The sequence below is a fragment of the Pleurodeles waltl genome, chromosome 9, assembly GCF_031143425.1.
Source record: "Pleurodeles waltl isolate 20211129_DDA chromosome 9, aPleWal1.hap1.20221129, whole genome shotgun sequence".
Lineage (NCBI taxonomy): Eukaryota > Metazoa > Chordata > Amphibia > Caudata > Salamandridae > Pleurodeles > Pleurodeles waltl.
The window spans coordinates 1,149,004,650-1,149,020,391 of record NC_090448.1 but is presented as its reverse complement, the minus strand read 5'-3'; the positions used below and the strand labels follow the sequence as shown (position 1 = coordinate 1,149,020,391).

The window sequence follows — 15,742 nt, the reverse complement described above, 5'->3', positions numbered from 1 at the left end:
GAACCCGTTTGAATCAATAAGACCACACAGGAAGAAAATCAGGCATTCAGAAAACACAGGCAGAAATAAAAGAAAAAAAAAATAGTGCGATTAAACAAACCTACATGCACAAAAAGGAAAGACTACAAGTAATAGAGCCATGCTCCATGGGAGGGGTTGAGACACAAAAAGGAGGGACATATAACAACCTATGACTAGAGACAACCAAGCCTTTCCGAAGGACAGGCAAAGCAAAAAAATAAAAAGCGATGGGTTGGCTGCAAGCCCACAGAGTAGACACAACATATCTCAAGGAGCCAGCGCATGCTCTGCCTAGGTAAGGCCTACAATACTAATGCAAGTGATAGAGTACTAGAAATATAGGAGCTCACATAGAACAGTTCTCTCTTTTCTGGTGGCCTGAACAAACACTACTGATTCACAGGCTGTGTCTGCTGTTCAAAATACCATCAGTACATCAGGGGTGATATCAGAAATGGAATTAAATAAAATTTGATGAAGCATGAACAAAACAGTGGAGACGCTCAACTTCAACATCTCTCCCATTTGCCCCAACCCAGTAAATGGAGGACCTTTTTTACATCCTTTCAGCAAATTGCTATCCAAGTTAGGTTGCTGGAACAGCAGAGGGCTTCCTAAACTGTATTATTGCTGGCAGGGTTCCAACGGAAAGCATAAACCACAGTGAGCCTCACAGGAAACACTCCCTTACAAGAAATCAAGATGGACACTTTAGATCACTTCACTTATGATAAAACAATTCTACTGGCTGAAAGCTTGCAGCAAAAGTTGAGTCAAAAGGATAACCCAGTGCTTTATTTTACCGGATTAAAGAGGTTCTGGACCAATATTTACAACTGGAGACCCAGACTAAAAAGGAATAATGGATAAGATAAAGCTTAAGACATTTTTAGAAAAGCAGACCTTCCGATTATTATCTTAGGGTATAGCTGTGAGACCCAAGGGAGATGGTCATCAGCTTTCAAATAGCTCCTAGCATTGATCCAGAGAGTCCATAAGGGAACTAATCTAAGAAATGTGACACACTTAAACCCCAGGCAATGCTCAAAAACATGTTGTGATACTCCATGGAAGAAAAAGGGAAAGAGGCCCTGTTTTCCACCAAACCTGTTCTGAAACCACAATGTTCTGAAAGCAGGAACTCCGGACTCAAAAGGGCGATTGATAAGCATAATGAAATGGTTTCTACCCACATCCGCTAATATAAGACCACTGGAAAAGTAGACAGAGAAAGGTCTTACTGGACACACGCTATATCCATGTAGTTAGTCACCTATCCCAGTCAGCCAGTGCCATCTCAGTGACTTAGGACCTGCAGTATCCACAAGATACTCCTTTATGGTATGGTCCACAGTTGCAGAAAGAACAATGCCTCCTTCAATGCCTCCAAGACTGAAGTCGATCAATTCCTCCGAGCCAAACTGTAATCCTCAGTCTTCTGTTTAAAAATGATATCAGGGACAGAGAAAACTCATCTCTTTGAACTTTTGTGGTACTGGCTTGTTACATCGGATGTAGATAAGGTGCAGAAATGGCTCATGAGTGCTTCCCGAGTTTAAAAGGGATAAAGGTGACCGAGAATAAAAATTATTTGAAAAAGAGGAGACCAATAGCAAAAGCCTTTGTTATGTCCTTAATTATGGAACAGAGAGCAGTCATTATGTATTCTACTAAACAGAAAGGAAAGACAGAAAGCTTGCCTTAGCATTTATTCAGATGTTGAGTTAGGAACAGAAAACTGGGTAACTACACACAGTACTTCATCAATGGGGGAATTGGTTTTGTTGTACAGAGCCACAAGATAATGCTGGGAGGACTGGAAACAGCACAAGGTGGCCATAGTCAACTGTCCTTTAATAATCAAACTTGTATAGACAGCACTCCAGGTGCCTTTATGGAGACAAGAAAGCTCCATGATGAAATTATCACCATATTTTTCTGGTCAGTCATGTATAAAGAAGTAACAAAACACCGCCAAATGTGCAGTACAGGGAAGTGCAAGTTCAAAAGGGGGGATTCTGACTGCCCCATTTTTGAGGATATAAGAACGAATCTGACAGGACTGTTCAAAGCATCTCAATTCAGCCGGAGGTATATTGACCCTAGTGGAATACCCTACGTGTTACCGAAGGTCATAACCTTGAGGTTAGTTACCAATAAAGCCATCATCAATGCTCTTCTGCCCATGTTCCTTGGACAAGGGCTACCCCAAGGTAGTTCTTACAAATCATTGTCCTCCATCCATTGCTTGAACCATACAGAAGCAACAGAAAGTACTGCATATTTATGCCCTAAAGGACATACCACCTGGAATTATATAGATATTTGAAGTGCACCAATTACACCTTGAAGATCATCTTAAATACACCACTGACTTCTCAATGACAGAAATCAGAAATCCTACTAACCTGGGCATTATATGTAATCAGAGAAGTATCCCAAGCCTTGTCTTGGGTTGGACTGTTTAAAGCAATGGCAGCTCAGAGACATTAAGGATGTTTAAGAAGAAATGGGACACAGCCTAATCCACAAGAATCGGTTAGGTGATTTGATCACACTAAACTAAAACATGGCATTTATAGGTAGGATTGTGCAAGAAGAGCTCACCCTGGAACAACGGACGTTCTACTATGAATAAGGCATCCACTTCTACGATTTCATAGTGGGTGATGAAGTCCTAATTTTGATACCCACAACCTTCCAAAAAATAATAGCACAGTGGCCGTACAAACTGGTAGGCCACAAACACTAAAAAACAACACACACCATTTTCGACCTACAATCCTCTTTAAAAAGTAGATAAATCCAACAAATCTATACAACTTTGCTCTGGTGTTAATTTCCAGAGGCAGTGTGGTAGACCACTGCTACCCTAACAAGGAACAAAGCTGGTATCTTCTCGATTCATACAATTGTCCATATTAAGAATAAGAGGGACTAAATGTCTTTTTTACAGAGTTCAATATTTTCCTCAACAACCCAATTGACTCCTGCCACTTCCAGCTCCATCATTTGATGTGTCTGCATATACCAGAGACAAGTTTGCCTTTGCTATGCAAAGCTAAATGCTGCAGTGGAAGACATGGAAAAATAAACTTAAGAAACACACTACGGGAGAGTCCACTAGTGCTTGGGACTAAGCCATAGAACTAATATCCAAACACAACAGAAGCCTCTGGGTCTGCAATATTTCAAAATATTAAAAGCATCTCCGAATTGGTCACTAGCACATGGATCAATAATCAATGTAGAGACTGGAGTAGGCCAATTACATCTCTAAGTTAGGCCTCTCTAAAGGTTAATGGTAAAGTGCGCTTCATCATGTCATCAGGAAACAGATCAAATTCATCACGCATAAAACACTAATTAGAGTCATGCCAAGAAGATGGAAAGGCTACCTGTGGTGAAGAGGACTGTAACTTCAGCGACTGGAGGTGCCGGTATAGACAGATCATCTTCAGAACCAGGAATTGTGATAACAGAATGGATCTGAACCTTTCACAGGATTTACACACCTTGTGAGTAGGCTCTACAGCAACTGAGATGAAAAACAAAAAACAAAAAAAAGAAGGACAAGAAGGCAGCTCTGTCCAGCTCAGACACAGACAAATGGGTTGCAGTGAACAACTTGGAAACATTTTGCTGTGATCTGTAAAGAAACCTCAAGCGCAAGGTGTCAGCAGGGTATATGTCGTGTCTGCCTGGCATATGTATCTGCGAGTACATGTCTTGACTACGCCAGAGAAGTTGATTTTAACCTGGTGGAGTGTTACCAGACATTGGACAGATGTTGCAATCTACACAAAGTATAAAAATTGGAGAGAGATGAAGTTATACACTGCTCTATCATGCCCTTGATGGATTGTAAGATTGACGCTTTTATGCGCAGCACAGTAATCAAAGTTGAGTGTCATGAGTATATGAACCAACAGTGCCTTAAAGCCTTTAATAATGTTTGCTAGTAGAACTATGTGGATGATAAATAACACTGACTATGAGAGATCTGACAAGTAACGGTGGAATATCTGTCAAAAAAGTGTTACGCTTTCCAAATGGTTACGAAGGTTGGAAGTAGTTTCCTGGCACTGAAGTGGGCATTGAGTGCACTAAATCTTTTTAACAAGATGTTTGAATCATTTGACACAGAGCATAATAAAGCAAACATGATCATCCGGTCCACAGGTTACACATCTCAAACCTCAGTGTAACACGCCCAAAACATACCATGCAGTTTAAAAAGATTTTCCACTCTTTTTCTATTAAAATGTGCCCAGACTTCCACTGGCTTCCCAACTAGTTCTTGCCTTATTTCGCACCAGTATTCCACAGAATCCTCTGCCCTCAGAGCCCGGAAGCTATGAGCCACCAGTACTGCTGAGCTCAGCTGCTGCTCTGGGATAACACCTTCTATTTCTCCTCCTCCCTTATCTGGTTCAGCAAAAAGGATGGTGAGGTCATGTTCTCTCTTGGCTTTCAGTAGTAGAATGGCCTCTGAAGAAGCCATCAAGACTCCTTGTGTCCGGGGGTCTTGGTGAGAACCTGTGCCTCTCAATCTTTCTGCTTTTTCATGTGCGTCTGTCTCAGGACACCCAGTGCTGTGTTGCTTTAATAATGGGAAAGGACAGACCCTTTTGCTAATCTTTATAGCAGTGAAGTTTACTGCTTGATGGCAAGGCGAACATCGAGCATGGTAAATTTCTCACCATCTCTCGCGTCCTGGTTCCCGCTCTAGCCAGGATCCATCACATAAGCAAAATAATGAAAATTAAGTAAACGTTGAACTTAGGGCACTGAAAATAAAAATCAATTCAGTTCGGACAGCAGATAGCATGAGTTACTTACCTGTAGCACCACTTCTCTAGCCTTCATACGGCTCATATATTGACATGCTTGAATTATTCTTCACCGTCACGCGGACAATCCCTGTTAACTTTAAATAGCAGTGAACAGTGTTAAAATCAGAACAGGTCTCATCAACCGCGTTTGTTTAGAAGTGCATCCACCTCATCTGAAACAAACTGAACTTCAGTCAGAGAGGCGGGAGGGCTCATCTCTGCCCCCACATCCCGCACAGAAGCCACCATAGGTCACATTTTGTAGAACAAGTCCAAAGGGAACATAACATAACAGTGAGGAAGGAGAGTGGGTGTGAAGATATGAGAGATACCAACAACAGTGGAGAACCTGAGTTACAGGTCAGTAACCAATGTTTTCTCCAGCAGTGGATCTTTCATGTATCTACATGCTTGAGCCTGAAAAGCAAGCAAAACATAACATCCTTGGTCAGTCTGCAAAATCACTAGTATTTAGTCAAGTGAAAATATATATGGTGAAAGCCTGCAATTCTTCAACTTGTTGTTGAGGTGAAAGCACGCATAAACGACGTGCAAGGGTATTGCTCAAAGAAAGAAAATCTACGGATCCAGTCTGACGCCTGGGGGAAAATTTTAAGGTAAGGAATCTGCAACTAGAAGTCTCTATCAGATAGCACGCATAAGCGCGGTCTTCCTCGAAAGGAATTTAAGACACTCAATGGATGGATTCAAAAGGAGGTAGCATGAGTTGCCTCACAGTGTTTAGCTTCCACAGAACTGGAAGATACTTGGCTGGAGGAAAGTCCCTACACAGTCCTTTCATGAACTGCTTACTTTAGAATTCTCCAACAGAACAGTCTTTCCTCTACCAGGGTCTAGAAATTGCTGCCAAGTTAACCCTGATAGATGAATACTTGAGACCACTCTTGGCTATTTATAAGTATGACAGTATTTTGATCCGGCTGCATGGGGATCACGCTAAGGCCTTTATTTTTAGCTATGCATATCATCTTTTCCACTTAGCATCGTAAACCTTAGTTAAGGATGGTGCAGCTGCCTGAGCGAAGATAGCTCTGTAGTCTGAAGGATATTCATATGCCTGTAAATTAATTACACAGTAAGGTTCAGGAACTTGAGATGGGAATGGACAATCTCTAAGTTGTGTCTGGTAAGTGAGCCAGGTGTGACTGTTCAACTGCATTGGCTGGGACACAGATGCCTAATTCAGTCAATGAACCAAAACAGATGAGGAAAATGCCAGGCCGATCAGAATCTTGGAACAGTAATCTGTTTTTGCCTACCTCAGCATTCTGGATGGGAGGTTAAATGAAGGAAAAGCATAAGCCTGTTTTCACCGTCTTTCTAGCTCCTGTGGAATGGGCCTTATAGGAAGCCTGCAGAAAGGGATCAGGCTGATGCAAGATGACATGAAAAATAAATGGGATTTGTATATCCCAATGGACACAGTTTGCTTTGAGTAAACTGCCTGTGCCGTGGCCTGAAGTTAATCTTCCAAAGGGAAAGTTTTCTCCAGCTGTGAATTCAGGAAAGTTCCTAGGAACTGCAATCTAGTAACAGGATAGATGGAAGATTTCTTTGTGTTCAAAGTCAGTTCTAATTCTTGGAATAGTAAGTGGAATAAGCTGATGTTGGCGACTGTGGAAATCCAAGTCTCTACCTTTCATGGAACTTTGACAAACCATGGATCTTTGACACTTGATGTCTTGCCTTCCCTGGAAGGAAGAACTTCCACCAGGCACTTCATAAAGAGCCGCACAGAGACTTCAGTTCAAATGGAAGCGTCCTTAATGGACAATGCTGCCCCTCCACTGCTAAATGCAGGTACTGCCAGTGATTTGAGATCAGATTTGAGATTTGATAGAGATCAAATTTGTAATACACGAATGAAGTAGTCAAAGGGCCAGCACTGGTTTGTGGCAGTACGACAAGCCACATACTTGATGACTGGAAGTTGCATGCTGTAATGTATACCTAGAATGTCATCCCACTGGGATTGTCACACCCTGTGAATGAACATCCAGGGCATTTCTGAACTATTGACTACAGTCCTAGAACAGTGGACATCTACTGAAATATATCAGCCGTGTTGATGATCTAGTGCATTTCTTAACCTTTTGACATTTGTGGACACTCTCCACCCTTATTACTGGAATATGGAGACTCCCATGACACCCTGTGAGCACCTCCTGAGACTTTTTGCTACACATAAAATCCTGTCTCTCCAGAGGCATGTATGCACTTGTACTTCTGCATGCAATGCAGATGGTTGTGGAGCACACTTATACTGATGGTAGCACAGGTGTGCACTGGATGACTGATCTCCAAACAAGAGGGAGCACTTACAGAAGTGAGTAGCTGTTAGTGGTTCTGTGATGACAGCATACTCAAAGCGCTGAGGCATAAACACAATAGGATAGGAATTGCCACATGTCGTGCCTGGACAAGATGTTGGCGTTGGTCAAACAACGAAGAGCATTACAATAAAGAAGCTGCAAAATACAAGTGGGATGTAAATAATCAGCCATATATATTCTGCAAATCATAACAAAAACATTTGCTACTTAAAACAAATATTTTACAGGCTAGTAGTGTTATTGTGTTCCGTTTTCCAGTAAATAGTCTAATGTGGGGGAGGGAGGGCTTATACATTTAAGGAAGGAATGCTGCACCAACAACTACCTCTGTAATGTACTTTTTTTTTTTAAATAAGACGACAAATGTGATGTGATAAAATGGTGTACAATGCATGAAATTAAAAAAACACTGGCAGGTACAGAAAAATATTCTGTTATTTTTTTGGGGAAAACCTTTTGCCCAGTATTGGCAACAAACTGAGCTTGGAGAATGAGATGGAGAAGATTAAATTCATATTTTGAACCTCATCAATCTTACGGGGTATTGTCTCGAAGCCTTAAAAGAAGGTCATACATCGAAGGATATTGTACAATGGGTAGATTAGACTACATTATTTTGAATTTGTGAAACCATACATCATTGATACCACCATGATCAGTTTCTTCTGCTTTTAAAATAATTCACCTCAAGCACCTAAGATTGAATGAAGGCAATATTACATGGTGGCATACAAAGATACCATTTTCACTGACACCAGGGATTCTACTCAGAAATCGGATGAGTCTGGCCATCATGAAGTATAATGAAGTATAACTATAGAGCACCTGAGAGGTAACTTAATAGCATCCTTGATATCTCCCCCAAAAGTCAATTACTGGGGAGAGGACACACTTTGCAAACTTTGAGAGAGGCTCCTGGTGGTACATTTTGCAGACTGTCGAACCAGCACGCGTTTCAAAATGTTGCAGGGGAAGGAGAAAAGGAAGGGTGTAAGGGAGGAATTTCTCAAGCGCAGAGTGCTGTCTGAGCTCAAGTCCATGAGAGATTAAAGATAAGGGTGTTGCCTCACAGTATACACAAAAATTCATGGATGAGGAAAAACAGCCTGGCTGAAGTCACTTAATATCAATGCATCAGGATAGGAAAGGCGACACAGATGACAAACGGTAACTAAGGCAAGAGAAATGAAACTTCAGCAGCCAAGTGACTATATAATACCTGTTATGATTGGACTGACACTGAACTTTTAATTAGATGCTGTAAAAGCACAGCACTGCTACAGTTTTAAAAGTCACACTTCTGGCAAAGCAGCATGCAGTACTGCTTGAACGAAGCCTACTTAAACATAAAATATAAGATGCATATTGTAATTTGCAGCAGGAACAAGCACATAAAGCAGACTGTTGAAATGCTCATGTCTATAACTGAAGATCTAATAATAGAAATCAGTAGACTTTCTCCTTATTTATGTGAACTTTAACACCACATCAACAACAGCCACAAAATATATTCCTCTTGAAGCTGCGTCAGCAAGGTAAAGACTCCTCCTTGTACTCCAGTAAAAGAGGTTCTGCAAACACAATCAGAACATTCAAAAGGTACAAGATGGGCCAGGAAAGAACAGCTACCCTTTAGTTTGGCAGAGTACCAGCTTAGAGTTCTGGCAGAAAATTATGCCAACTTTTTTCTTCAGACACGTGGCCTCTGTGGCCTCATGGAAATTAGCTGAAGCTTCAAATTTTTTCCAGTGGGCCACAACCCGTCCACAGAGCGGGACTCGTCCAGGCGAAGAATGGGCCAAGAGTGGGCCCATCTGTTCTTGTCCGCAGCCAACAAGGCTGGACGGGGCCACCCCATTTTCATCTTGTCCTAAATGCAGCAAGTCTGTTTTTTGTATATTTTTTTTTTATTCTTTTGATTAACAAAACGGACAAGAGGATAATAATAATGAAAGCTGGTACCAAGGGCAGCAACATCACCACTTTGAATTCTTAAACAAACTTCCCGTCGGGGGACATGTCCATGATAAAGAAATTGTTAATGTAGAAGAAAGATTTGGAGCAACTCAACGGGCAGTCTAAGGCTTTAGCGACTGTGGAAGAGCTTGCAGCCAATGTAGCAGATACTCTGCAGTAACGTCTCAGACAATCCCCATATCTAACTCCTTTCTCAAATGCCACCCTCGCCTCAATTGAAAATCTTTTGTCATCAGGGGGGCCTATCTAGTGTATCCAGGCAACAAGATGAAAACACAATGGGAAATGATCTAATCTCTTATGTTCAGTCTATGAGTGAGCAAATTAAAAATATGGACTCCATGGTTAAAACAGACTTTAGAAAGAGTAACCTACAAATGATGACCGCTTGAAACAAGCCTGGCAATTGTTCTGAATCAGACAAGCTGAGCGGTACCCCAAGTCCACAAAGCCTTAGACAGGGCAATGAAGTTGCACTGGGAGACAGAAATATGGAAGCGAGTGAACCCAAATGGGGCACATGTACAAAATCAGCCCAGTACAAGATAGAGCCAGTACACTCCAAAATCCACCTTATCGCTGACATCGCAAGGTGATCAAATGCCCCCTACTAGCAGTAGGAGAAGGTTCTCGTGAGGAGCAGAATCTGTTAAAAGAACAAACCCAGGAATTTTCAAAGGATGTGTTACATCTTCCACCAGAGGCTACACCCTACGTCCTGATTTTAGATAGCCAAGGTGAACTTACTATCTGCGGAAATTTCGATGGTGAGAAGAGTTGGTTGGATAGCGAATTCTAAGAAAACAGAGGGGGGGGCTGCATAATACTGAATTTTAGGGCTCCCTGAAGACGCTCCAAAATGTGCACCTTCAGCCAGCCAGTTCCAACAAGCAATCGATTTACATTGAGGAATGGACGAACTTGAATGAATTATCACACAAAACTAACTCTGCATCTTCTGAAGTGGGATTACCAATTTACAGATCAGAACTATGAAATACTGCTCAGGGAGCAAAGGGTCAAGACATACTTCCTAATGGTGGAGACAGTTCATCTGAGTTTCATATAGTCTCTTGAAACATAGCTGGACTGACTAATAAAACAAATCTTGAAGACTGGATAAAATATGTGAATGAGGTTCACCAACTCATTTGATGTTGCTGGGTTTACATCCTTCTGTGCTGCAGACACCCAATCTAACACAGGTGGGGCCAAAGATCTTTTTGTATTAGTCTCTACTAGAATATCATTAAGAGTAACTAAAACATTCCTACTGTCACCTTATTACCAATTAGTCTTACTAACTTAGGATGGTAACTCTGATTTTCTTGTAATTATTTTTTATAATAACATTTTTGATACCTCAAAGGTTGAAGTGGTCAAAGCATTGGAAAAAGATTTGTATAATTTTGTCAATATTCAAAGGATGTTTATATGATTTGGGCCGGTGATTTTAATGCTACTAAATGATCTTTTTCCTCCAAACAGGTGTGTGACTTTACTGACACTAAGGGTAACGATACTTGTCATTTCAAACACTACCCATATCGAACAGCTTTAATACCATCTATTGTTTAAATCTAACATACATGGCGGACAGCTACTGTTCCAGTTATGAAATTTGACTTCCAACCTATACTGGAAGAGGAGGTAATAGCAAAATCAACCATATTCTCTCTTTGGAGAATGAAAGAATTATAACTAGCAGGTGGAGGAGAACTGCATTAGCAACCATAAACCAGCGATTTCAATATGTCAAATTAGGTTACAACCAGTAACATTGACAGGTAAAGTATTACACATTATTCAAGTTGGGCTGGAAAGAATGGTACTAAAATGAAATGGACAGGAGTGAAACCTAAATTTACAAGCAATCCCATAACTATGAATATAATTGTGTTTAATTGGCCTTGGCCTGGAGGATAACCATGAACAGACGATGGAAGCCTAACATATCCATCTCTAATTCTAGAAGTCAATTTTTAACTAGGATGACCAAGAGCAAAGGGATTGAGAATAAAGGTTGGGTCAATCACAATTGCACCCCTGCTAGTTATAATCTTAACAAATTGTTACACTCAAAACCTAGGGATTTAGCTGCTTTCTGGTTGGCAGGTTTAGATACAGGAAGGCATTAAACAATAGGAAAAGAGAGCTCCAACAGGAGGTATGGGCAAAATTAATCCAGGTGACAGAGACCAAGGACAAAATCTTATTTTGGAAGACAATAAATGGCCCTTTGTTCACTAATAGTACTTGGCCTAAACTTGCATCCTCAATAACAGCAGCTGGCTGGGCGGACCATTTTGCCTCAATTTATCATCTCCTAAAAGATTACAGACAGGAATTATGACTCCCCTGGCATTTCCATTCACAATCTGGCTTTTACCTTAGAGGAGGTAAATAGGGAACTGGACAAGAGACCAATGGGAAAGGCTTCTGGCCCAGTGGACACCTATAAATTTCTCTCTTTCTGCTTTACGGGTACCTCTCCTAACTAAGGTTTTAAATACTGTAGGGGCTGGATTTATACCTCCATCCTTGTCAAATTCACCAATTGTGCCTATTTTCAAGAAAGGTTCCAGAAATGACCCGAAATGCTATCAACCAATTCCTTTGCTTGACTCTTCAGCTAAGTTACAAGGGAGGGTCATTTTAGATAGATTGGAATTATGGGCTGAACAGCTTAACAAGTGCCCGATATGACTTTAGGAAAGGCTTGGTGACGGTTGAGCAATGCCTCAGCTTGAGGCTCTTGATAGGGAAACATACAAACGCAAAAAGAAGGTAGTCTATACATGCATGGACCTTAGCTGTACATCTGATTTGGTGGACCACAATAAATAGCGGAATAGCCGTACAGCAATCCAATGTTTAATATTGGGAGTGGAGTCCGTTAGGGACGCGTCTTTGCACCTTCTTTATACATAAATGGCATCGATGACAAACTACAATCGCTTGGTGTTGATACCCCCAGAGTTGGCAAGAGTCCTATACCAATTATCTTGTAAGCTGACAACGTACCTCTATTGGCCTTAACCCCAAAAGTCTGCAGAATCTCATTAATACTTTTACAGACTATAAAGGACTATAAGGAAGAAAAAGACTGAAGACTTAATCAAGGGACTTTTTTTTTTTTACCATGAGTTGTGGTAAAAGTAGGTAGAAGACCAGCCAGTTTGTATAAAGTGGAACATAATTGCAAGCACAAAAACCCTCAGCTATTTATGAGTCCAGATTTCCTTGGTTGGGGTTGGAGCCTTCATAGAGAAATCGGCATTTCCAACATGTCAAGAAATAATGAAGGAATTTATAGTTTGCTTCTAAGCTAGGTAACTAAGTCTGTCAAAGTGATGCTGATTCTGTAACTCAGAAACAGTTGCAGCAGCCACATATAGCACAAGAATTGGGGTTGTGAGGATAAAGAAATACTGCAAAAGGAAGAGAACACGTTTCTAAAAAGACTTCTAGTAGTACCACACTCAATCCGGGAAAACATCATACAAAGAGAATTGGGACTCCACTTTCTATCGGATATACTGGAATTCAAACCACTTCTCATATGCCATTCAGCCAGGTCCAAAAAGGAGACACATTATACTAAAGTAATGCTTAAAGTTAGTTTAGCACTGAGCCAGACTCCTACAAGTGCTTGGATAGCAAACATTAAAAATGTCATAAGGAGGCTTGACTAAACAGACCGGGATCTCTGAATATACCCCGAGAATATAGTAGAGTACTCCAAAAGGGATCTGAAAGATCATATATTTAGAGTATGTGCACAGAAAAGGAATCTGGTTGCTCAAACTAAACCTACCGTGACGAGGTATATGTCATTGTACAAACATCCTGGGTTTCAATCATATATTAGTTTGGACTCTAACACTTATCATTGATATCTTTTAACCCAACTCTGCTTTCTCAAAATTGATCATCTTGTTGCATTCCCCAAGAGTGGAGGTTGGGGTCCCATGACTTATTAATATCCCGGTTTTAAAATGTCTGAAGAATCAACTCCACACTTAGCACTATTCTGTAGATTTTATCTTGTACATAGGAAGCACTATTTAAAAACCTTATTTTTAAAAGAAAATGTGTATTACTACTGTGAGGCATTTCAGTATTTACTAGATTTAAAGTAGGATACAGTATGTCATAATGTAACAAAGTTTTCTTTTAACAATGTCTTACATACAAGGAAAATTCTGACTTATGTGGAAAATGAAGCTGCTTAGCTGCTGCAATCTTATATCTTGATTTTATAGAATAGAGGCCATTGGAACTTTGCTTTGATAAAGTGATTGTTGGAGTTTTTTAAAAATATATATTTTAACAAATATTTTATATACATTTTTTCCTTTTTTGCAATTTGTTTTGTATTTATAAGCAGATATATGTAGCTATTACACTTCACATGGCTTGCATTCTATTTCCTTTATGTGATGTCATTTAATGTAAGCTTAAGTACCTTAATAATGTTTTATTGCTTTATGTGATACTTTCATGGTTAGTTATCTCATAAATTGAATAATGTTTGTTTTGTAATCTGAATGGACAGCTCATAGAGCAACATATTTTAAAACTTTTAACCTACGGCATCTTAGGACTGGAAATGGTCTCAAACTCAGAAACCAATTGCTAGTAGAGGTTCAAGTGAGTATTCACATAACCTCATTCACTAATGTATTTCGGACAGTCCAAAATTTATATTAGTTTTATTTTTTTCTTTATTCCTGTTGAAGGGTGTACAACTCAAGACTTAAGTGTTATCATGCGAATGAACAGGGGCTAGATTCCACAAAGTGCATAGATGCTAAATATGCTGCCTACTGGCACATTACACAATACAAAATGTTATTTTAGTCCATGGTACTGTAGAGCCAAAACACAATGACTTTTGATGCCTTAAAGCAGCATGGACCACTGTCACTATCAGCCTGATGACAGGGCATGTAAAGAGTCCTTTCACAGTGTCAGTCTCACTAGCCCAAGCATTACCATTTCCAAGCGCAGGTCCCGTTATTCTATTAGAGCCAATGCATTTCAATGCTTCATTTGTCTGCATCACTTTGCATCAAGCCCTCCTTTACATACAGTAAGGTACTAGTACTGAAAGTGGACCTTTAATAGGCCTAAGATGACTGACGTACAAAATGAATGTGAAAAATCAAACCACTTTGTAATAGCTACTACAGAAGTCAGAATAGCTCTTAAAATGTTGCTTTTTTTGTCACTGAGACGAATGTCTGTGCATTGCCAGTTCGGTACATTGGTAGCAGTATATTCGTCCCAAGGTGCATGGCTCGCAACAAGGAAAGAGTGAGAATCCACTTTTAAATGTGTAATATCAGAATGTTTAGCTCCTAATTTCTTTATGTGAGGGAGAGAGCACTAGGAGACAACGTTATTTTTCAAAAAGCCTAGGTTAGAACACAGGTCTACCAGGTTTACAATCAACAACCTTATAGTGAAACCAAATCTCCCTAAGGACAAGCAGGAGGCTGGATAAAAGGCAACAGAAGCCTGCCATCTCCCACTACAACCCAGCACAGAGCAGTTAACAGCTATTTATAAACTACTTCACTCAAACTTACCATTATACGTATGCTTGCTTCTAGCATTTTTTCCTTATTATTAATGCATAATAGAGAGACCATAAAAACTTGGGGAAAATGTATTACTTTTTCACAAAGACGAGCCTGTGTAAAATAGGGATTCACACCATGGGATTTGTAAGAGGTAAATTACACTGAGAGAATACCTTCACTTACGGTATACTAGAGTCCGTGCTCTCCGGGGATCATGTCCAGTATTGCAGCCATGTAGCTCAGACTCCATGACACAAGCTAACTTTGGGTTGGCCTTGGAGCCTGTGACAGACCGCCCAATGGTGGCTAGGAAGGCAAAGCAAGGTGGAGTCACAGGGTAACAAAGATTAACACTTAATGGGCATGGTTGAAATAGCCAGAATATTCTGAAAAGATCCAGAATGTTCTGGACCCTTTCCAGTCAGTAAGAGCTGGGACAATTTAAAGCACCAACCACAGCACTACACTATTGCTGGAAACTGCACTGTATGGCTTATAATCTGGTAGCATAGGTTGCACTGTTTACATTCCCTGTACCTGTTTGCTTTATTCAACTTTTGTTTCCATGGGTGGTTTAGGACCTCTTAGGTTAACCATTTTTATGCAGATACGGAGCTTAGCTTGGGGTCATTCAAGAATTCCTTCTCCCAACTTCGAACACTCCAAGTCATCCTGACTCTCGGGGTCTCCAACACTGGAGGTGGACCTTTGTATCCAATTCCCAGCCTCTATCCACGTCACCTGGGGGCTATTCACAGGCTCTCCACTTCCATACTGGTAAGCCGGTCTATTGATAATCACAACACATTGTATCCTGCTGTTCACAAATATATGTAGATTAATGGTACCCCTTTCTTAAAGTATTATGGGGTCAGTAGTCAGTCTACTGCCTACAGAGGATCCATGCTGCACACCTTTCACCGGCCTGTGCTCTCTGAGGTCAGCGGGCCGAGTATTTCTTGTATCT

The 15,742-nt window shown here is 40.5% G+C and overlaps 1 protein-coding gene across 1 annotated transcript in view; it reads right to left on the bottom strand.

The window, feature by feature from the left end:
• SLC39A9 (solute carrier family 39 member 9) overlaps positions 1 to 15,742 on the bottom strand; it is a 104,353-nt gene that overhangs the window by 5,662 nt on the left and 82,949 nt on the right. The window lies entirely within an intron of this gene.